The 25876-nt window shown below is 40.4% G+C and overlaps 1 protein-coding gene across 1 annotated transcript in view; it reads left to right on the plus strand.

Moving 5' to 3' along the window:
- NRG3 (neuregulin 3) overlaps positions 1–25876 on the plus strand; it is a 1803861-nt gene that overhangs the window by 345497 nt on the left and 1432488 nt on the right. The window lies entirely within an intron of this gene.

A 25876-nucleotide genomic window follows, 5' to 3' on the forward strand; every position in this document is an offset into this window, starting at 1 on the left:
AAACATTATTTTCCACAGGCATTAAAAAAAACATTATTTTCCACAGATTTCAGCACTAAGCTGGGCATTTGGCATAGTGTTTTATCTACAGCAGCGGTTCTTAACCTTTTGACTTATGTGGACCCCGACTGAATTGAATCCTGGGACCCCACACAAAGTCATTATTGAAAGCCGAGGACCACCTGCCTAAGCATTTTCAAAGATTTGAACCTCAAAACAAAATATAAAATTAGAGAAACAAATATACACCAAACACACGCTCAAATATTGAAAGAGTTTGTTTAATTTGCCATCAAATATACATTTATTTTTAAAAATTCAAGTTTGCTTCTTTATTTGCATATATTATAAAAATGTTAATATATTTATTTTTTTAAACAGTTGTGGACCCTCGCAGTAGGCCTCTAAAAAACCTAAGGTTCCTAGAATCACTGGTTAAGAGCTATGGATCTACAGGGATTGACTTATATACCACCATCCATCTTCACAATAGGGAGTTGACACGGTGTGAAAGTGCAAATGTTCACACTTCTCTAAAACTACGGAACCTGTCAAAAACACACAGTCCAGCAAAATGAGAGACCCCACTCCCATAGAGTGCAGTTCCTGTCACAAAAAAACCTCTGCTGATGTGTCTGTTCCTTGAGAAAGATTTTGAGCACTTTCAAGAGTTTCAACGGCAGCACTGGTATGTGACATGATGACACAAGTGCTGCATTGGAAGGCTGGTGAGTTTCACAAGTGTTGCACCTGCAAAGTTAGAGCCCCTCAACTCAAAGGATTGGTGGGATCTGAGCCCCAGTGACCCACAGACGCTGGCGTCTGTGCATATAGATTGAGCTTTGCCAACGGTATGTGGTGCATGTGATATCAAAACCACTAGTCTCTCATCAAATGAGTAGTATATTGCTTTAACATGCATTTGCAAAGTGAACAAAGGGGTTCCATGACCCCCTAGAATAAGGCAACAGTTGGTTTAATGCCTATCACATTTGGGCGGCGTAGCCATTGTCAATATGTCAAATAACACTTCTTACAATTCAAGATTCAAGTATAAATTGTACTTTTAGTTAAAAAAATATTGCAGTGGTCCAAAGCTTTTCTTAGGAGCCCAACACTGGTGCTGCTAAATGCCAGGGTTGCGAAATACCGATGCTGCCTATTTTTGTGTTCGTCCAGCACTATACACTTCCTATTTCTTTATCTTACTTTTTTCATCCATATTTTCTGCCTTTGTCACTGTTTCCTATCTTTACCTTAATCTCTTTTTCGTCTTTTTCTCTCTCTTGCTCTGGACAGAGTCGATTTATGAAAAATTAGTTTCAGCACTTAAAAATGAGTGGTGGTGTCCAGCACCTGCAACCACCTGCACAAATTAAGCACCGAAAACAACCTCTATCTCAGTATGCACAAACGCTACGTTCATTAGTGGTTTTTGGTTAAATTACTTACTTGCTACCTACTTGAACCTGCGATTCTCGCTCATCCCGGACAACCATGCGTATTATGTTCTTTAAATGTAAATTTTATAGCTCTTAGGAAATTGTATCTTATACCTCTCCTTAAGCTAGCTAAGTTTAATCACGGTAGGCCTGCCCTGCTATTTATTCAATTATTTTCCCCAGTCTCTCATGTCTGGTTGTGTTTAAGTTTATAAAGTGTGCGATCAACTTAGGAAAAACATTTGGCATTGATGTTGTAGATTTTTCTGAATTTTTATGATCTGTGCAATTTGCACTAAACTGTTTTATTGTATGTATGTATTATTGCAGATCATTTTAAAGTTGTTTTAATAGAGCTCTTACAGATTGATTTTTTTGTGAATTATTCATGAATTATGCAATCTTCACTAAATTGTATAAGTGCACTTTTGTATCATTGGGAGTAATCCTCAGAACTTCTTAACCAAGTTGTTATGGATGTCACAAAGATCCTCATTTTCTGTGCTGTCATTTTGTATTCCATTTTTTTCTTTTATCCAAAATGTTATGATTAATTGTAATTGAATACTTATAAATTGATTATGATGACTTACTTCCTCTACCTAATGATCCATTTTAGAGGTTGCATATAGTGCTTAGAAACATTTTTTTTCATTTTTTTAATGCATGTCTGCAAAAGCATGGAAAAAAGATGTTTGGTTTCCGAAAGCTGCTTAAATATATTGCATTTGCCTCTCCATAAATGCTCGCAGTTGTCCCTTTTGACTTTGCTCAAACTATTAATTATGCTGTGTCCAATAGCTCAGGTTATCTTTAAATCTCCATTGGCTGCTGAAACTGTTGCCTGACAGGATCTCTAAAATGCGATTAAGGAAAACAAATAAAGGTAAGAAAATGTGAAGGTTAGACACAGTGGATGAAAAGATCTTTAGCATGTAATATGCGTATAATTGTTTGGGCGACTGGGGACTGAAATCACTGACAAGCACAGCAACAAAAAAAAAAAAAGAATAAAATAAATGAAAAAGGCCAATAGCGAGAAACACACAAAAAAAATCTCACAAGATTAACCTCTTCAGGGAAAGAGAATTTCAGCATTTTCTGCATTTCATTCTGCACTAACGTCTCAAATCCCAATTTAACCTTGTAGAGTGGCTGCGAGCTTTGCAACATTATCGTGTTTGTGCAGAGCCTCTTATGCATCACACAGCCATGTAAACAGTGTAATGCAATCCGGAGACGCGCATTCATAAAGCGGCTTGCATTCAAAGATTACCCCGTAGGCCCACGTGGCGTAAATCCCTCTGAAACGCTAACCCCTCTCTCGCATGCACAGTAGGACGGCAAATTAAACCAATCATTTTCTGGTACATCAAAATAAATGCCATTTATCTACAGGACACAGGCCATCACAGACAAAACAAAAGACCTGGCTTCTTCCCGCTGTAATGGGCCCGCGGCAATCCTTTGAGGGACCAGTGAGTGCAGTACCTGGGGCTACCACGTGGCGCTGCAGGTTTTTGAAGCTGCGTCAAGGATGCTTTTATTTGCTCTGCCAGTTATGCAGTGTTTCACTCACATTATCAACTGTTTTGCTCTCACTTGTGGTGCTTCACACTTCGGGTTTTGAAAAAGCTCTAGCTGAAAGCCTGTTTTACTTAATTATTCATTTGTTTACGGTTTTGTTTCACATGTGACAGGCATAGATTAGATCTAGATGTGTTCTAGTTATGACTATTTCTAGCTAAACTGAGAGGCTGATTTAATAACACTTTGTGCTGGGTTTGCATCACAAAGGTGGTGCAAACCCAGTGCAAAGTGTTGTATTGGGATTTACTTCCCAAGCAAATCCTACAGTAAAGTGTGCTACGCTGTACTTTGTGCTACTTTACATCAAAGGAGCATTCCATGGATGAAACATGGGAGTTCCCATGTAACCATGGGGCAATTTGTAAAAAACATAAGTGTCAGGCCCTCTTTAGGCCACTGGCGCTTGCTTCACTCATTGCCTCTGCCACAACTGACAATGACAGCACCAACACACTACTAATCATCACTCTCTTAAAAGTGTGACAATTCCAGGCACCCAAAGCTATAAAAACAGCAAGGGTGGTAGGTACTGGTTGTTTTTTTATTGTGTATTGAATTAATAAACAGTTGTTGGCCTTATCTCTAAATTCGACTGACAGTGCCACCATGTGCAGACAATTGTAAGTGCAAGTGCTGACAATTAAGTGCCGGTGCCGAGCACCAGAAACCTTCGACTCAAATTAGGCACTGCATGTAATTACCCACGCTCTTTGATGTAAATACTCATCAACTGAAACTGGTGACTGGGATTTGTTCCAAAACATTATGGTCTCTCGAGGCAGGCATAAAGTTTGCACGTGTTCTGTACTGTACAGCACCTCATACAATGTAGGAAAAGCATTAAACTATGTCATATCATAGTATGTTGAACTGGAAAAGTTCCAGTACAAAACCTATTGTTTTTTTTTTGTTTTATATAGGGAGAACTAGCCCCGAGACATCGGGTATCAGAGCGCTTTACATGAGCACCAGTTTAAGCGATTTGCACAGAATGACAGGATGTTGAGCATCGTTGCCGAGACTCGAACCCGGTTCCCCAGCTTCAAGGTCGACCGCTCTAGTCGTAAGGCTACCTCCTCTCCCCAAACTGTTGTTAACATCACACATGCACACACACACACACACACACACCTGCACTGTGGTGCCGTAAGGCAACCAAAATTGCCCCAGCACAGGGGAGATAGCCACAATATCTCAATCACCCAGAGGACACTGTTCCTGTGGCTTGGTGCAAAAAGTCACCCATGCCCTTAAAAAAGGATAATAAAGAAAAAAGGAAAGAAAAGAAGAGTGGAATAGGAACCTAGGTAAGGGACCCACTCAGGACAAGGAAGACCACTCTTTGTCCTCTAATGCCCTCACACACCCCGAAAGATGTCATGCTTCATCATCGGGCAGTTGCTCCTCGTAGGGCCGGCGCTGCAATTCCCTACGGGCCCCCAAAGGGTCACTTTGTCGGAGATCTTCTGAGGACTGCCGGAAGATGCATGCGGGTGTGTGAAGATTGGATCCTTTAAGGAGGGTGAAAAAAGTGCGTGCAATATTGTGAACATTTTAATAAAGGGTCATTATGCAGCGAATGTCAAAAAAATGTACCCCGAGCAGACACTGTCTGCCAAAAAATTGATAAAATCACCTGGAGGCACTCTATGTCCAGGTATCATGAGTCGACATGTTTCGCGCCTGTATTGCCATAAGGGTCATTGGCGCTTCTTCAGGACCAGGGTTATAGTTAATAAAATGAAGTGCACGTGATAAAAAAATAAAATTCAATAAAATACCCTCTATATCGGTCAGGGCAATAGTCTGTACTCCCTCAATGTGGTTACAGCTTAATGTTGGAAATCGCTCCTGATCAATTCCTAGGAAAGAGAAAAAAGAAAACATAACGGGTATGTGCATCAGTAAAACTTGATGCATCAATAGTGTGCCACAGCTGTGTGCACATCAACCACATTTTGAAAGCAGGTACAAGAATCATGTTAATGCATATATAACACATGATAGACCCAAGGCTCTATGTAATACCAAAAAGACATTCCTCCCCATGGACAATGAAACATATTTGTGGCATGTAATTGCGTCAGAAGTGGTAGGAGATAGGACAGACACAGATGAAAATAAAAATAAAAATATCCTCATCCAATTGCAGCGCCGGCCCTATGAGGAGCAACTGCCCGATGATGAAGCATGACATCTTTCGGGGTGTGTGAGGGCATTAGAGGACAAAGAGTGGTCTTCCTTGTCCTGAGTGGGTCCCTTACCTAGGTTCCTATTCCACTCTTCTTTTCCTTCCTTTTTTCTTTATTATCCTTTTTTAAGGGCATGGGTGACTTTTTGCACCAAGCCACAGGAACAGTGTCCTCTGGGTGATTGATATATAGTTAAAGGGAGCATGGACACTGGACCTTTATTAGCTCTTTGGTCCCCCCCTCTTTTTTGTGTGATAGAGATATAGTACGGCGGTTAGCAATGGGACCTCATTCTATTACTTTATTTTCATATTTTCTATTTCTCAGGTATATGAGCCCATTATTACACTGATGGCAGTGGGTAATACGACATGGTGCATTTGACGCACTGGTTATGGCAAGATTCCTGTTCATCTGACCCCCCCTGGACTTGATATGGCACAAAGAGCTTTAGGGACAAAGTGTTTATAGGATAGTTGAGGTTCATGAAATTAGGTCACCTCCTCAGCCCTTTCCCATTTCCTCTTTCTCTATGGATTCTTAGATCACCCAACATTATATAAGGTTTTTATCACAAGATTTCTGTAAATTTTAACACGTGTATCTGGACTGGGACGGTTTTAGATGGTAATATGCTGCCGCACTGACTATAATTATTTAGACCGCAACGTGTGTTGAGTCTTTCTACATGTGAGATCGATGTCACATGCAAAAGAGTTTAGCCTCCATTCGGTAGTTTTTGAGCTGTTTGAATGCGGTTATCAGCATTCCAGGCAACAACCACTTATGAACTATCGTTATGCATGGGGTATAAACAGGATGCCCATTTTCTGAGGTATAGGAGATCAGTGCATGGACACTGGACCTTTATTAGCTCCTTGGTCCCCCCCTCTTTTTTGTGTGATAGAGATAGCCACAATGCCATATCTCATTACATATGGCGCTGTTCTGCTCTGCCCCTTTCAAACAATGCAGTGCATCACCTTTGGCTGCTGGTCTGCACTGCATGAAAACTCAGGCCCTTATTTAGAGTTTGGTGAATGAGTTACTGTGTCACAACATGACGGTTATCCCATCCGTGTTATTATAAGTGCATTATACCCTATGACTCTAGTAACAATATAGACAGGATATCCGTCACGTTGTAGCGAAGTAACCTATCCAACAAATTAAATCAGCCCTTAGTAAATTTGACCCTGAATGTTTCTTCCTTAGGATCACTCAAGCAGGTGATTTTTTTCTCAATCAGGTCCTTATGGCTTTGCAGAACCTCCTCCCCTATTGCAACTCTTCGACACGCACAATCTTCTGTGCTGAGAGTTGATCCTCCCATATCTAAGTGCTTGTTTTGAACATTTTGTATTCTCTCATATGAACTTTTATTCGTAAAAGAAAAAATGCAACGGTAGAAGGGATCATTCTCAAAGTATTTAGGGGCATATTATCAAGCACTGCGTTAAAATTATCGCCGCTTTAGCGGCAGAAAACCGCCGCTAAAGCAGCGATAATGGGCTTGATAATATGCCCTTGAGAATTCCCATAGAAGCCCATGTTGACACCAGCACATGGGCTTCTATGGGAATATTATCAAGCCCATTATCGCCGCTTTAGCGGCAGTTTTCTGCCGCTAAAGCAGCGATAATTTTAACACCGTTTGTTGATAATATGCCCCTCGATTCCGAAGACCAAATATTTACACAGCTCTTCATAAGCAAGCATCATTTCTAAGAGCTAGCAGGTATTTTTACCTAAAAAAGCATCAGGCACAAGGTGTGATGTAATTTGCTTACAATCTCACAATGGATTTATTAGGTTTATTGGTATTTTTACATGTGTGCAGTCTCAGGAATTTCGTTAATAGAACAGAAAACCCATAATTGTAAAAATCGAACCAACACACAAGCAGAAAATACTTATCCTTCTACAGGAAGGGATCATTAAATATCTCAGATTAATAGGATAATGTTACAAATGTATTTCGACCCAACTTTTAAAGGCTACTTAGTGTTGCGGGCTGGGAATCAGTTATATTGAATACAGTGGTGCTTGATGATATCAACTCTAATGCAATCATTGTACATAGTCCAGTAATGTCGGTGTAGGGGACTTCATTGAATGGGAACCAGGAGTGGCTGAAGTCGCATTGGACTGACAGCGCTTTGATGTGCAAAAAGTGATTAATTGTTAGTATCAAAATTTCTCAAATTGATAAAACACATAGTCCAAGTGCAAATAGCAACGTTTTCTTGCTTAGAACATAGGTGTTCTAACGGTAAAAGCAGCCTTAGAAAAAAATATTCTCTCTTCAGCTTAGGCTCATAAAAAATATTACCTAGAGAGTCAATTTTTGAGGCATTCCAATTAGCATCACTAGACTGGACTGGTAGATGTTTCTAATCAGCCGGGGACAATGTGAGCCAGTGTAGAAAAAGGTTTTGCAGTTATTGCTGGATAATCAAAGATGCCAAATAGGGTTTGTCTTCAAACACCTTCATGCCACATTTCACCAGTTTCTAAGCACTTTATACACCAGGAGCCGTAGTACGGAAGTCCCCCGAAGGTGCAACAGGCATTTGTGGCTACTTTGCACCCCCGAAGCACTTTGGTGATACGGAAGGGGCAGCAGACGCTAGTGCATCCCCTTCTGCAATAGAAGGTGTTCCCTCATTTGTATTGGGGCATGGCCCCATGTAAATGAGGGGATAATTTTGCCTTGGCACCCTCACCATATTATAGACGCAGACACAGAGGCAAAGAAGCTGTCAGGAGGTGCACTGACAGTGTGACACCTAAAAGGTGGCATACTGTGAGTGTGCCCCCTGATGGCAACCCTGTAGAGGGGGAAAGGTGTACCATGGACCCACCCCAGATATCCCCTTGCAGGTGTGTGCAGTCACTCATCTGCAACTCCTCTTCAAAGTACAGGTGGACTCCAGTGTGCACTGTGAAACAAGGGGGCAGAGCATTCATCCTAATACAGTGCATTTTCCTTGTTTGCACCAGGTACACCTTTTAAAAGGTGCACCCGGCGCAAACCAGGAAAAAGCAATGTATCTGTGATACTCCACCAACTAAATTGTTCGAGCACACTTTTGCAGGGATTTGACCACAGGTGCTATAGATCACAGAAAATATCTGCAGTGAGAATTTAACTAAATGAGCTGACCGAACACATTTAGAAATGACATGCCTATATCATGGACTTTCTTCTCTTCTGGGAGCATTGCAGCAAAAATAATATAGCATCTTGATTTTTACTGGTGCTACATGCAAACAAACATGTTCTGCTATGGGTACCACCGAGTCTGCATCTCATGACAATTTTGTGTAAATTTGAGCTGACCAGGTCCAGATTAATATTTGCGGGTGAACATTTTCTGGTGAGAGGTGAAATAAGCGTTAAAGGAGAGAATGAACATGCTTCAATGGTGACAACAAGTCAAATACTACATCAATTGTTTTTCTATCAAAATAACGTAATAATAATAGCGATATATGTCCTTTCGCCATGTGTCATTTTGTGGAAAAGAAAAGGATTAGTGTGCCATGGAAGGATAATTTGGTAACAGATTTTTGATGGTGTTGTTTGGAGCTTAGTCTCACGTGCATGACTGCCACAGTATGGGTTGTGTTTCTGTTTGTGGGTGTATAAGTTTATTCAGCTGGGTGCTACCCAGCAACCCAGAATAATCATTGTATTTGTGCGAAACAAGCAGTGCAAATCACAGGGATTTGGAAAGGGTAACCCCCTCAATGATTGAACTAAATGGTTGTTGTGCAATATTATTTGATTCAGATGAAAACTAGTGATATATTTTCCAGTACCGTGAACACTTTTCACTCTGGAGATTTTACCTAAGTTCATCCTGAAGGCTAGAGCAGTGGCGGCTCCTCGTGGGAGTGCTGCGGAGCGGTGAGGCAGGGGAGGGGCAGGGTGGGGGTTTTAAACTCTGGCTTACGGCCGAACGGAGGTAAGTAAAGAAATGAATAAATAAAACAAATTACATTGCCCGCGCTGCGTCGCCGATTGGTGTTGCAGGCGCACAATGTAATTCATTTTATTTATTTATTTCTTTATTTAACTCTGTGCGGCCATAAGCCGGAGTTTACTACCCCCCACCCTGCCCCTTCCCCGCTCTTCACCACCACCCCGCAGCACTCCCACGAAGAGCCGCCACTGGGCTAGTGATATTGATAATACATTACTTTAATTTATATTGCATTGATATGTAGACAATACATTGTTCTATTGCCCTTCAGGCTTCTTTTGCAGTCTATGTGCATAGTCTCATTTTGGTTTTGGTCACCAAGTTAGAGGTTCGTTTTACTTGCCTTTGAGGATGTGCTTGCTACCTTAAAAACACTCATGTTTTGAATACTTTGTCAATACTTTCAGATCTGAGATGCCAATATCATGTGCCTTGTCTACAGAGAATGCAACTGAGAAGAAGGAGGGGGAAAGAAAAGCGAGAGGAGAGTGAAACAATGAGAAATAAACCAAGAGAGGGAAAAGGAATGATAAAAAAACAGGGACTTTAACTAAGACATGGAGAAATTCCCAATATGCTGTTGCAATCTTACACAATTTCACAAATTTCACATCACACTTTTTAAGTGAGAAATCCCTAAATTAAATCATTACTCCATGCTGAAGAATTGTAGTGCAGGAGCGTGGGAGTCAGGGCCGGACTGGGAACTGAAACTGGCCCTGGCAAACTGCTCGGCTGGCCCCCCTGGGGCTGAGGCGGGGGGGTGAGGCCGAGCTGTTTGCAACGGCTGATTTCGGCCGATTTTGTTACAGGAGGACAATATTGCTGGCCCCCGGTAAAAAAAACGGCCCCCATGGCCTAAAACCGGCCCCCACCCTGGCGGCCTACCGGGAAAACACCCGGTGCCCACTACGGCCAGTCCGGCCTTGGTGGGAGTAATGCAGACGACCGACCTTGAGTGTTTTTTTTCGCATCACTTGTGTTTGTTGCACTTTTTGTTAGTGCAAAATGTGTCTTCACTTACAAAATTATGCAAAAGCTCCCCCCAATTTTAACCTTGAATGCGGTGCAGAGAATGACCCTGGTAACAGAAATTGATTTGCACACGATTGTGCAAAAAGATTAACTTTTTTTCTAGATATAAATGTCAATGCTTTTTTTCACTGGGATTAACTACATGTCGTTCTATGACATCCAGGCTTCAATGGCCTTACTTAATCTTTACATGTGTCCAGTACAAATGTATTGATGACACACACAAACAACAGAGTTAAACAAGCAAAGTGTCAGATTTCTTTATTCGATTTTACAGGTAAAATCATAAAAGAAATTAAAAATGTCATTCAGAATAACATACAGGTTATCATAATCAAACCCGTTCATATTTTAAATCCCCCATCAGGAAGCGTAGGAGGAAAAAGCACACAGTTGGAACGTTTAAAAGCTGTAAAAACAGTAAAGCAGGCCTGACTGGGGTAAAATTCATTTGTTTTAAAATCGGATATAGGAACTTATGCCGTAGATTTTTGTATTTTGGACAAAGCATAATAACATGTAAAGTATCATTAATTGTTGTATTGTCACAATCACAGGGGGGCAGATCCGAGTTCTTAAAAGACCCATGATTAAAGCAATCATTCATAAGCATCTTAAACCATTGCACTATTCCTTGTTGAATGGCTGTGTGACCTGCAGTTGTTAGATTACTTGCCAAAGCTGAGGTCTTTCTCCCATGAAGCTGAAACACCGTTATACCAAGTGCTCTTGTCATGCTGTATCTACTCAGGAAGATATACAGACACAACGTCACTGACTTACATGCTGCTCAAGCAGCTCATGCGCCAGGCTATTTTACCAGCTACAGGATTACACTCCTAAAACGAATGTGTTTTGAGAGGGTTAATCTCACTTTATGTTGACATGATATGTGTGCTTTTTGCTTCTCATCATGTACCTTTGATTTCGCTAAGAAACTCTTCAGTTCATTATAAAACCTGGCCGCAGTCCTCGGTGCAGCCCACCGGACCAGTGCACCCGGTCATGCACTCCCGCTATGTGTGCGTGAGTTCACGTGCACCCAGGTCAGCAGTGGTGCTGCAGTGTTCGGGTTGCTTCCCTTGCCAGCCTTGTCTTTTATGTCAAGCAGAACATGCCCGGCACACCCAGCTGGCCTGGCGGAGTCGGATGACCAACTCTGGCATGGCCCAATACTGGTGGCACCCTTCATCACTTGCTGGGCTTAGCAGAAGGCAACAGAGTAGGTGCAGCGAGTTGAGGTCAAGGGTCTCCAGGAAAGGAGAAGGCTGCATTGGCAGCGGCATGGCCAAGGGAGACACAGTGCATGCCCGTTCTCTGAGCAAAGCCTACAAGCTCTGGCCCATACTATTCCTCTACTCCCAGGTTAGACAGACCATGTAATCCACAGTGAGGGGCGGTCAAGAGAGATGCCTTGATGGACAGGGCAAATATTCAGGCATGCATGCCTGGACCTTGGGGACATGCCGCTTTGATGGACAACTACCTGTTGCACGGATGGCAATCTCTCAGTCCCTTAAAAAAGTGCTGGAACCACCCTTTGGTAAACACAGGCACATATTAAGCACTCCTAAGGGCAGAGAGAGCAGCACTGACGCGCTGTTTCATTTGGAAACGTTGCTCAACCAAAAAATATAAATTTCGTGAACAAGCCATATTTGGACATAAACCCTGATATCTATCAAATTTGTTGAACATGGTTCAGCTGCTCTTGAGAACTTGTGAGTAAAGCATACCCCAGCAGTACTGAATGGAGGCAGGGCATCACTATTGTGTCAAAGGTTCACATTTATTGAAGCTTCTGTTTCACCATAATAGATGTGTGTGTCTTGGGCTCCTGCATATGAGTCTTAGGAAGACAGGGCTTTCATAATAATCTGACAGATATTATCTATTTTTGTTAACCCTTTACTCCCAGCCACTTTTGACAATTACTTGCTATCCACGGTACATTAACTTGTGATTAAACTATTTGTTTGCGGTTTCAAAGGGCTGGGGTTAACACGTGTTATTAACCAGGCTATCAAAGCAAATGACTTTCACCATGAGAGCTTTCACATACATCTATTACTCTCTATTTAATTTAGGCATCACAACATTGTGAATTATGACTTACTTAGAAGAGCTGGCTGATCCTGTACTGGTATCGTCATGTTCTTTTGCAGCAACAAAATCAATATACGTATTTATATCTAAAATAAATGGTCGGATTAAAATCAAAATGTGCACATATTTTCCTGATTTGTAGTAAAATTCATATTGCACTCTAGGATGCTTTAGTTTTCACAGTGTCAAGGATTTTGTAAACTCTTGCCAGTGGCATATTTTCGATGAAAAAAAGTATGCTACTTTTCATATTACCTAAAATACAACATGTGAGCATGCGATAAGACATACCTATGGAAGACATATTGACAAAGATGTTAATTCATCTGAGGGGTAGCGGTAGTGGAAATGACATCAAACACACTTTGACCTCAGTGGCATCAAATCAAGTGACATAATTTAATCTTTGACCATGAATCTTCTAAGGAAGTGCTGTCACATTACCTTAGCCCCGATGTAATCCCAATAATTGACAACCCTGAATTTCCTTAATAACTGTTGATTAATATTAAATATAAAAACGCAACACACTCAAATATATGCTTTAGAGACTCCCTTTATCTTAAGTGGGATGTTGGCATGATATGCCGGGAAACATTGCTAATTTCATTTTGTGTAACATGATCTATCAACCAATCAGTATTTCTTAAGCACCACTACGCACCTGCGAGGGTCTCAAGGTGCTGGTGGGGGGTGGCTGCAGGTACAACTGGGTGCAGATGTTCAGTCAAAGAGCCAGATCTTGAGATTCTTCCTGAATTGTGTCAGCGACGGGGATAGCCTGAGGTGCAGAGGCAGGTTGTTCCAGGTTTTGGCAGCAAGGTAGGAAAAGGATCTTCCTGCGGTTGTGGTCTTGCGGATCCGAGGGACGGTGGCAAGAACCAGTTGGGCAGAGTGGAGGTGTCTGGTGGGTACGTGGAATGAGAGGCAGTGGTTCTGGTATGCTGCTCCGGCTTCATGGAGGTCTTTGTAGGCATGTGTGAGGAGCTTTAAGGTGACTCTTTTGTTGACTGGAAGCCAGTGGAGTTCTCGCAGGTGTTCAGAGATGTGGCTGTGGCAGGAGATGTTGAGGACCAGCCTGACTGTGGGGTTTTGAACATTCTGTAGTTTCCTGAGGAGTTTCTGGGTGACGCCTGCGTGGAGTGCATTGCCGTAGTAGAGTCTGCTGCTGATGAGTGCGTGGGCAATTGTCTTTCTGGCCTTGGTGGGGATCCATCTGAATGTCTTTTGAACCAGGCAAAGAGTGTGGAAGTATGATGAGGAGACAGCCTTGATCTGGCGGTTCATAGTGAGCGAGGAGTCCAGTATGATGCTGAGGTTTTGTGGGTGGTCTGAGGGGATGTATGACGTTACAACGCACACTTTTACAACGCATGCACTTACAACGCATTTTTTACAACGCATAATCCATTACAACGCATGACATTACAACGCATGACACTACAACGCATTTTTAAAAACTACCTTTACAACGCATTTCCATTACAACGCATAATACCTTTACAACGCATACCATTACAACGCATAATATTAAATTGCATTTAAGGTAAGTATTAGATAGTATAGGGGTAAAAGTTACTTTTCTAACTCCAGGGGGTGCAACAGTAGGGTAAGTGTTGGATAGTATAGGGGTAAAAATTACTATTCTAACTCCAGGGGGTGCAACAGTAGGGTAAGTGTTGGATAGTATAGGGGTAAAAATTACTATTCTAACTCCAGGGGGTGCAACAGTGGGGTAAGTGTTGGATAGTATAGGGGTAAAAATTACTATTCTAACTCCAGGGGGTGCATCAGTAGGGTAAGTGTTGGATAGTATAGGGGTAAAAATTACTATTCTAACTCCAGGGGGTGCAACAGTAGGGTAAGTGTTGGATAGTATAGGCGTAAAAATTACTATTCTAACTCCAGGGGGTGCAACAGTAGGGTAAGTGTTGGATAGTATAGGGGTAAAAATTACTATTCTAACTCCAGGGGGTGCAACAGTAGGGTAAGTGTTGGATAGAATAGGGGTAAAAATTACTATTCTAACTCCAGGGGGTGCAACAGTAGGGTAAGTGTTGGATAGTATAGGGGTAAAAATTACTATTCTAACTCCAGGGGGTGCAACAGTAGGGTAAGTGTTGGATAGTGTAGTGTAATATTATGCGTTGTAATGGTATGCGTTGTAATGGTAGTATGCGTTGTAATGGAATGCGTTGTAAAGGTAGTTTTTAAAAATGCGTTGTAGTGTCATGCGTTGTAATGTCATGCGTTGTAATGGATTATGCGTTGTAAAAAATGCGTTGTAAAGGTAGTGCGTTGTAAAAGTTGCGTTGTAAAGGTTGTTCCCCGGTCTGAGGGAGTGGTGGGGGGTCCTAACTCGGCAGGCCACAAGGAGTATTCCCAAGTGTAGTTGTTGGGCCCCAGGGTAAGGACTTTGGTCTTGTGCCAGTTGAGCTTGAGGCAGCTGTCTCTCATCCAGGTGGCGACAGCCTACATACCAGAATGGAAGTTGTTTCTGGCGACTGTGGGTTCATTGGTGAGTCTGAGGATCAGCTGCGTGTCATCGCCGTAAGAGACGATGTTGAGTCTGTGGTTCCTGACTATGGCTGCGATCGGAGCCATGTAGACATTGAAGAAGGTAAGGCTCAGGGAAGACCCCTGGGGGACTCTGCAGCCGATCTCCTTTGGTACTGAGAGCACATGAAAATTTAGAAGAAGAGGAAATATTGTCAAAAAACACGAGTCCACAATGGGAACATATTATTCATGCAATAAACTGCCATAATTTAATGGTTCCTTTGGTGTATTTCGTAATGTTCACTGTATTGAAAAATAATAGGGAGCATGATACTTACCTTCTGCTCTTGACACTGATTTTGTCATCTCTGAATCAAGTCATTGCAAGGAGCAAGTCAGGGGTATCAGCTGCAACCCCATGTGACTGCTAAAACACGTCCATGCATATTGAAAATGCAATATGGTTAGGAGTGTCGTCATATATTGGACTTTCCTTGAGGCATATCTCTGTGTATCTCCTTACTGAACTGGAATGTATTCCACCAGTCAAGAAAAAGAATTCCCACCCATTCCACTACACATAATTATAAAAGAGTTGTTGTCTTGTTCCTTTGTGGGGAAATATTGGCTAATGATTGGGTGGTTAGGGACAGGAAATCAGAAATTAATAGGGGCTTAGGAAAGCCATCCACATAGATATTCAAACAAAGCCTGTCTCCCTTGTAATGCTGTTTTCCTAAGAAGCTTGGCCAGATAAAGAGTAATTTTTGAAGACATGATAATATGAGATTCATAGCAAACATGTCTCCTGTAATGTCCCTAGATTGGAATGAATTCTTTATTCCCCGTCCTAGAATAATTATTTCTCCATTGTTTTTAAGCGTTTACTGCACATTGGGTGAGTATGTCTTGCGCATGCATGCTCACAGAAAAGGTGGCACTGAATTATTTGATGTCCTATCAAAATGCTGATAATATATCAGTAACATTCCTCTGGAGTATCATAGCTGGCTGCACTAGAGCTATTCATCCTTGTGAAAGTATTCATATATATGGCTTGAAGACAAAATAAATTTCAAGAAAGGCCTCAAGTTCCGGTCAGTGACCTACAAAGTCGTATGTAAATACACATGGTTTAACCTTTGCCCCAAATGCGTTGTGTATGGAGCATTTCATCTTGGCTTATATTTGTTGGACAAGAGTCAACAAAATGGTTGTCATACTTGATCATATTTTTCTTGTTGAGGCTCATCCCAGCTGCTTTTTTCATGCTTAAACAGACTGCAGTACAGCAACAGAGTCTAAAAAGAATATGATATATTAGCTCAAGTCAGTGGTATATGTTAAGGAAAATTATGAAAAGGCCATTCAAAGCCACAGCCTTCATATTGCATCACTATCCCAGCTGGGCTTTAAACAATTTATCTAAGTGAGTGCTGCCACTTTGGGGTACTCATCTTTTATGTCCTGTTGGCTTAAAAACCAAGGATCAACCTCTGTTAAAATAACAATCCATTAGCAAACCCACAAGTAAATACTAATTCATTTTACATCTTCAGGATGCCTTTCTGTCAAATGTCTTGGCGAATGTTGCATCCAATCCACTGCAAACATGTATCAAAGAAATGAAAATTTTAGGATACTCTCAGTGGATTTTCAGACCCAGCTGGTTTCCATTTCTTTTATATTGTACTGTAATTGCATCTACAGCATTTACTGCCCCTGGTGTTGTATTGTGACTAGCATGCTACTCCAGAACCCAAAGTTAGTGTATAATCCAATATTCAATTGGTTATTAGGCTTAGACTTTTGGGTATACATCCCATGCATTTACTTCAGTTTCTTTTGTTGTAAATTTAATTTAACATAGTTAGATGACAACATTATTAGTGGCTTTCTTGCATCATGCAAATCCTTGGTGGGACAAATAGAGTGGATATTTTTGAGTTAAAGAAAGGAGAGTCTATGATGTATGGAATCAAGTGTGAACAGTTTGCAGATATATATATTATAGAAAGTAAAGGCAAACGGCATGCAGATTAGAGTTGGATAAGCATAAGGGCAATCAGGCATACAAAGAATGTTAGATATTATATTGTAATATTTATATAGCGCTTAAGCTCAAGCATTTGCCCACAGGTAGAGTGTTATGAGTATCAATTCCATATGTGATCTCCTGCACATACTCACGACATGTTTTGAGAGTGGACCTGGAAACATCCTGGCCAATTTAACAACAATTAATATTACTCCTCAACAGGATAATGTAGATACTTGGATGAGAAGTTTGCCATTTTGAGTTGTGGCATGGTGTGAACAGGTTTGTGACAATGAATGCCTACTGAGCAAATATTTAGTCTACAAGTGATTAAATTAGATCACTTTCTCGAGTTCCACCTTTGTGTTTGGTAAGGGAGTCTGCAGCAACATACTTTTCTCTCTCAAAGAGCATATGCTCAGTCATGTTAGTATAGTTCCACTACCACAGAGCTTTTACACCTTATGCAATATTCAAATGTTCTCATTGTCCTCAGCTTTCTCTCGGCCTTACACTCTCAGCCAAACTCTACTTATGGAATGGTTTGTAGAGTGGGTGTTGATGAAGGAAGGAAACCAATGATTTGCTTAATTTTCTGAACAAAGATTTTTTCATCACCTGAGTTAGAAATTTAAATAAAAGCATATGATACTCAACACATTTTAAACTTACACATTCCATGTCCAGTGATGCAGCTGAAATCTGCAGAAAGACGTAAGCATAACCGACTGTTTCTGCCCAACTATCATGAGCTGATACAGTCAAAAGTAGAGTACTGAATCTCTCATTCGTCAAAGTTAACAGCAAAATTACTATTACTGAAATTAGTAATTTCTGTGGGAATCAGTATTATTGCAACTGAGTATCAATCTTATTCTGGACCATTTTCACAAGCACATTTGAACTCTGCAGATGATAAAAATTGTAAGCGGGCGTTTTTCAACAAAACGTAATCCTGATTTGTCTGGTAAATTCTGTTATCAATCAAATAAAGATGTATTCCCAATTTAGACTGTATGTCTAAAGTTCCTTTTTTAATTTGTTTTGCCTTTTAAAGCCCACATAGATGACTTCAATAGGACTGTACAGATTTATTAAGTGTTAATTATCATAAAGAGTATTATTCTCCTAGAAAAGAACCTTGCTTTCATTGCTAATGTCACTCTAAGACCCACTAATCACAGTGGATTGTGGAAATGCTGTTTTTTAAGTATCACAGAAATCTCACCAAACAAACTGTGGGTGAAACAAAAATATGCATTGCTGGTCAAGAGTTAGACTTCACACAATTTCCATAATGTACCTGGGCTTCAAAATATTCATTGGATGTTGGTGAAAAGCAGAATATCTTTGAAACATCTGACACCAGCCATTAAAACATTTATGGAGATGTCATTCAATATCTAGATGAGATTCAACAGTTCTATGTGCCTGTGAGACATCCAAGGTCAAAGAACGAAGAACTCTTAATTGTACGAAATACTTATCAGGTACGTACATTTGGTCACCACTTCTACGGTGATGCAGAAAAGTTGTGGTGCCAGCTTCCACTGTACATGCAAAAGACAATCTTCATTTGAGAAATGTGATTCAGACACTGTAGTGTATATATGTCCCTTAAGTATATCCAGTTTAGATCATGCTTATAAAAACTCGTAGATGTAGACATGGACTACTTGCCACCGGTTCTGAGATGGGTTTTGTACCTGCAATGAGTACATTAAATAAATAATGACAACAGCAAACCAGAATATGTCTTTCTTTGACCACATTCTTACAAACATTTGAAGTAAACACTGTGATTTGTGCAAAAGGTAGCCTCAGCAGCACTAACTAAAACCCCTGAAATGCAGGTAACACCAACCCGTGTAGCCCCCTGTAACTAGCATGTGATATTGAGGTTCTCTAAGAAAAATGCTTTGGTTTACTGGGGAGTCACAACCAAAACCCGAGGTTTGGAGCTAACTTTTCTGGTATGTTATGACATTAATTCAAGGCTTTGAAACTACTGTCTTCCTTCATCTGTTATGCTTCAAATAAGATTCAAATAAGAGGGTTAAATGTAGATCATAATTTGTGAATCCATTTGGCTTTTGGCCAGGTTCTTATTTCTGGTTCAAACAGCTATGGTGTTGCTCAAATATGTATTTACCCTAAAAAAACAAAGACAAGAGGCATTCGGCAAAACAGAAACAGTTGGTTTAATTAAACACTGTGATCGGGAGTACAGCATACTGAAACGGGTCTAGGAACTGTCTCAAAGCACAATTGTTTTGAGTGTCTTTATATACATTTCTTGGAGCATAATAAAACAATTCATAGATCCAGTTTAGGGCGAGATATGTGGGCCTAGTCACGGAACCATAAATTATTTCTGTATGATAACAAATGTAGGTGACTCTCGACCTTGCGTGGACACAATACGGGCCAGTGGGTAACATGTCTAGATGTCCAGCATGGGAGCATGTAATCAATGCATGTGCTCTGTGTACTATGTCCTGATTGGATGAGTGTTCCTAACTTCATGTGGCATCTAAATTTACGGGGTTTTGGGAACACATGCCCCTATGGCCTTGTGTGTTTTATTCTTGCCAATATTCCCGGACGATTGTGGTGTTGCAGCCTATCTGTAGGACTAATCTCAGTTTTTCCTGTTTGTTCTGCTGGTTATGTGCCACCCCACTTGGGATCTGTCAATCAGTTGCCTCAGGCCTAAGTTGCAAGTCTGGCCTGACCACGTATGTTTGACTTGTGGTTGATGGAGAGGTCATATCGGGTGAATTTGACAACATTTTTTTGATTTCATTTTCATGCACACATGTATCATTGTGTACAATGACATCAATATTAACAATGGCAAAGCTTGACCGTCAAGCTAATTTCCACCATATAACGTTTTAATGTGTTTGTGCCTGATTATGAAGGGAGGTTAGTACAGACAGAGATCTGGGATACAAATTAAAAGCTAGTGCTTTTGAAAGTCATGTCTGGGAAAGACGTGTAACTGGCTTTCCCCTGCCTTTCTAGTCTTCCAGAGGCACTCACCTGACAGCAAATATTTCAATCTACCTATGGATTATCCTGCCTCCATCTGGAGTGGCTATGGTTAAAGTCATTGAGAGAGTTTGTCTAATAGAAACATACATGTATAAATGTCAGCACATTCTCTTTGGCTAACACAATCCACTGGAAACATACTGTGAAGCAAATTACAATATTATGATTAAGTCATTCTTATAATCTATCTGATCTCACCTGCATCAGAACCTCAACCGGTCATTAAGACTTTGAGAAAGGGACATTGAGCTTAATTATCGTGACAGTCTGTAACAAATTAGCATCATCCTGCATCATGATGAGCTGCAACATCATGCAATATTTATACTTGTGTTTCCAAGAAGATGTTTTTCTCAGCAGGGCCTGTCTTAATATATTCATCTCCCCATCGCTGGTCCTCCCTCTCCATTCCATGCAGGAAATATAAATACTTGCTTGATTGTAAATGACAGTGCATGGTAATGATTCACAACGATTTCTTCATTCCACAATTAAATGCCAACATCCAAGCTTCCATTGAGCTGTATGATACGCCTCATCTTAATTACTTTCCTAATTAGTGAAACAATGATTTAAATTGAATTGTTTGAATATTTATTGAAACTGTAGCGACTCATTAAATCCTAATTGGAATGCACCTAAGTTCTGAGACTGAGTGGGGTAAGACCTGCAAATAACACTTCTTACTATTCCCCATAGCTTAAAAATGTTATGTTGTTCCATAAGGGAACACCATTAAATGCAATATCTTCTGTCAAGCTGCATTAGGTTATTTAGAGCAGTTGTATATATTTGTTGTCTTTATCGTATGTTGTATCTGTCCTCTAAATAACAGTATATCACAACAAACAATGTCCTCCCGGTGATCTTCATGTCTCCTATCTCATTAATGCAGGGCCATGAATGTTAACGAGTAATAAAAAAGTATTTAGCATAATCCTGTTCCAAAGCAGTTTACAGCAAACATCATATATTTACAGACATTGTGCAACAGAAAGGAGGGAAAGAATGAGTGATGCAGTATCTAAGATAACACACAACAGTGTTAAAGCCCTCAAGGACAGAGTCTCAGGTCTTGGGACATTGCTTCAAAAACTTCTACCCAACTGCTTGACAGCCTTTATTTAACTGATTTTTCAAAAAATAATCTTGTTGATTATCAACTTTACAAAAACCAGAGTGGTGAAAGTTAATTCCTCCAAAATGTCATTTTGCTGAGTAGTCAATGTAATCTAAAAAATGGGAGTAGTAAGATCAAGTTCTGAGTCTGTAGAATTTAGAATATAAACATCAGCAGCGGCCCGTCCATATGGGTTAAGGCATCACGCCTCCCACTTTTTTCCCGGCAAGAAAAGTGTTGCCAGGCTGAAAAAAGGTCAGCCTGACAAACATTTTTCTTGTTCTGGTCAGGTAGCCATGAGCTAGACATGTGCTAAATGAGAATGCTCCTGGCTGCCTGAGCTGAACTTTGCCAGGCTAAGGATTTCACAGCCATATGAGCGTGACCTCCTCAGCCTGGCAAAAGTGCCTCGAGGCCCATACCCTTGAGATGACGGGTAGCATCACTTATTGCCTGGAATGTCGGTACTTCAATTTTAAGCCCTGAAGTGCCTAGGGCCGAGTGTCAATCAGTGGCACCTCGTCACAGAGTGTGATGAGGTCAGTAGTCTCACTGAGCCCATCCCACTCTATGACAAGTGAGGGACTGCTGCCTTCCCTCACTGGCTGACCTAAGGAAGTGGCAACGTACTATAACGATTCACAGAATTGTGTAGGAAAAGCCTGCTTTAATAAAAAAATATCTCTACACTGCAGTTTACAATGGCAATTCCATGTAATTGTAAAATGCCTACAAATTTGACTGATTTTTAACAATATGCATTTTGCATCAGCAGTTTTACTCCATGGACATACGTATAGAGGTATTTTTGTCACTATCTCTATAAATTGATTGCTCTTGATAATTTCAGTATTTATAGTGCCATGCCTTCACCCTGTGCCTAAAGCATTATTCCTGCTTTAAATGTTTTCCATATTTGCGAATTCCTTCGCCTTCAGTCTCAGGTTTACTTTGGACATAGCGTATTTCTTCTCCTTTCGCCTTGTGCTCTTCAGCCAAATTCTTTAAATCGCTTTCCTCTAAATATCCATTGACAATCTGTCCTGATGAAAGGCCTGGTTAATTTAACCATAAGGGTTGTACCATTGATTTATTTATTATAATATGGACTGCTCCATTTGCTTGAATATTTGACATTTTTTAATATCTTCCGTTGATTTGTATATTTCTACAATTATTGTTCTTTAAGTGCAGCCTATTATCCTTACTTCCATGTTATCCCTTTTTTGCACCGAAAAATGTTTATATTACCCTGGTTCCTAGGGTTATAGGGTTATCACTACAGACTTTCAATGATGAACAGTGGAGAAGATGGAGTTTAATAAGTATATGATGGCCAGTATGCAACTTATGCAATTAATATTTTATGACATGATTAAACCCTTCAGTGAGTTGAAAAAATGATAACATGGAAATTAAACAGAATATGAGGCGGTGAATCACACTGAAATTGTTTCAGAATCAAAGTGCCTATCGAAAAGATTAACTATATAACAAACAAAGGGGCATATTTACAAGGAGTTAACACCACAAAAAGGTCACTTTTTGTAACCTGGTGGTGTAAAGTCCTTTGCCTTATTTACAAGGTGGCGTTAAGCCACTTAAAGTGGCTTGACGCCTCCTTGTAAATAATGCACCTATTCACGCAGCACTTACCATAAAAGAGGGGTGCAGTGGATGTTGCATTGGGCGTTTCACCGCAACACCCATTGCTTTTTGACGCTGCCCCTGTTTACAAAAGCTGGCGTAAATATTGGTAGCACAAAAAATAAGACCAGAGAAAACCTGATCTTAAACTGGTGCAACGTTGATAAATGGTTAATTTCTCTTCATTTTTGCTGTTTCTATATGTGCTGCTTTCTGCAGCACCCATAGAAAGAGCCAATCGCCATTAGTGATTGCTTGTGTGCAGGATGGTGTCCCTACCTGCACATAAACAATCAATAAATAAGGACGAGTTTCAACTTCTATATGTGCTGCATTCCGCAGCACAATGAGAAGTTACAAATCGTCATTTGTGATTGTTTAGGTGCAGGAAGGGACCCCTTCCTGCACATTAAAAATCATTCCCTGCACTGCAGGTGCCCTTGCACTATGGTGCAAGGGAGCCTACATTGGTACTGGGCAGCTAAATTTAGCACCAACACTAGGGGAAATGCAGAGGTGCGCTGTATTGTTTTAAATACAAGGCACCCCTGCGTTTTCAGAATGTTGGTGCGCAGCATTACCAATTGTGGCATAACACAGCGCTCCCCCTTCTGTTGTGAATATGCCCCAAAGCGTTTTCTTATAGAGTGCCTTTAATGATGAATTCCATCGGTCACAAACACTGGCACAAAGAATGTAGTATTAAGTAGGGTGCTCTAATTTGTTGATTAGACGCGTGTAAAACAATTTTCAACTATTGACAATACCGCTGTTAAGTTGTTACCCTATTGTATACCACATTTACAACAGTCACAGAACATGCTTAAAATTCATATCATTCACATGTTTAATAAAATTGATATGCAGCTAGATGCAGTAGATATAACTATTCCAGAATGCCAGGAGGATGGCTCTGTGAACTGAACTTTTGTTGCTAATTTATGAGGTGATCTGGAGGTCATGAATTCAAGTCCTAGCAAGGCCGATTCAGCCTTTCATTCTTCTGAGGTCAGAAAACTGAGCTGTGATAAATCGGGGGATATTATTGTACGTTAATTGTATTGTTTGACAGAAGTGAGATATGAGGCACCTAATAAAAAAATACAAGTTGTTATTATTATGGCTCGGGAAGGCAGGTAATTCCCTTAATTGCATGTACGCAAAACACCCAACATGCAAACGCTCAACGCCAAAAGATGTCTTACACAAGCACAACTAAAAAGCCATTGCCCTTACCGATGAAGCTGCTGGAACTAAGAGCCTTATTTAGAGTTTGGCAGATGAGATACTTTTTCAAAATGTGCCAGCTGTCGCATTCGCTGTATTGCAAATGCCATAGGCTATAATGTACTTGTAATACGATGGACGGGATAACTGCCACATTTGTGAAGGAGTATCCCATCTGCCAAACTCTAAATAAGGCCATGAGTCTACCTGTTTGTTAGATTCATTTCTGAACGTGTGTGGTACAGATGGGTTTTGCTGCTGATTGACTGGCACTTGTGGCAGACCTCAGAGTTCCAGTACAATCCCCACCTCTGCCTCAGACATGAAGAGCGGTCATTAGTATTCCAAAGGAGAAGAATCTTTTGTGCCTTTCAAGTGCAGGCTCCCAGTACATACTGGTATCCATGGCAACAAGGAAAACCTATCCTACTTTAATGCACTTTTTTTTATCCAGCTTTTTCAATATCACCCAGATCGCAGATCCTCACACCTCCCTGATCGCTTGTGCTGTGGTCAATAACTTGCTACTGTTTGTCTTCTTGCAGTGCATTGTAACAATGCACACAATTCTGTCACACAAATATAGATTGTGTTTTGTGCTGTATCACATTATATGAAAAAATAATATAGCTGGTCAACTAGCACCAAGAGACCTATGGTGGACATGCACTCCATAAATTCCCATTAACAGAACATATGTTATGGAAACATTACAAACAAAACCACAACGGTGAACATTTGTCTAAGGTAAAAAAAATAGAAAACCTATCAATGTCATAAATGTTTTCAAAAGTGGAAATGTTATGCTGTGCTAGTCTGTCTTCCCTTAATGTATGTCAAGTTATTTATGATGTGCAAGACTCTTATTCCAGGTGAAGAAGTAAGTGCTTAAAATGCATTGCACTTTATAACCTCTTAAGGAAAAATACTTTCTGGTGTTCATGCGAGCGGCAGAAATTAGGCCTCCAAGAAATTTCTCTTATACCGGGAAAACCTCACTTAATTTTGTATTACATTTGCTACACGAAACTCCTGAAATTATGCTATTATCGCACATTGGTAATTATCCACTGTTTGTTGCAAAAATGTAATGCATAACTTTAGTGTGAGTGCTCTGGAATAACATGATTGGCCACAGCACAAGTGGGCAATGTTTGCAGCGTTTGTGCTTTTCTGTGCTTTTTGTTTTAGCCCATAATGTGTCCTAAATGGGCACGAGGATACATTTTGTGCTCAAATATATTAACAAATACCTATTTTGCATTTTGCATCACAATGCATCATTTTGATTTTGTGTTATTTTCCGGATATTTCAGATAATTATACAAACGCGAATTAAGTAACTATTTAACACAACTAGTAGAAAGTACGACCCTATCTGTTATTTGCAGGTCTATTTCACAATTTTTCCAAGATTCCTGCATTTAATATATGTTAACTAGTCTGAATGAATGTTTAATATGCAATATACATCCTGCCACTGTAGCGCTAATTGCCTTTACTATGGTTGTGACATTATTCATTTTCTAAAGCAACTTATCATTTCTAATAGGTTATTGTCAATACATGCTGTTCACATTCTTGTTGCAGAAACAGAGATGTGGTGTGTGCAAAATAAGACGCCCAACCAGTCAGTCCCCATTCAGAAAAAATCCACTGGTACAAGAGAAATTCTATTAATAGAATTTCCTTATTTTTATATCAAGTCATTGCATTATTTTGTGTTGGGCTATCCAGTCTTGCATCGCATAAAAAGACCTTTTAAATTACATGTTACGTTTCGGCACGCTATTACATTGATTATGCTTGTTAGACCTGACATCCTTGACATGGTGTTCCCTCGAACGTTTTGGGTTCAGCCCTCCTGTTTTGCTGAATATGTTTTTGTTGGCTTTAGGACTCTGTGCACTGTACCCTTGCTAGCCAGTGCTGGA

This window comes from Triturus cristatus, chromosome 1_2, assembly GCF_964204655.1.
Source record: "Triturus cristatus chromosome 1_2, aTriCri1.1, whole genome shotgun sequence".
Taxonomy (NCBI): Eukaryota; Metazoa; Chordata; class Amphibia; order Caudata; family Salamandridae; genus Triturus; species Triturus cristatus.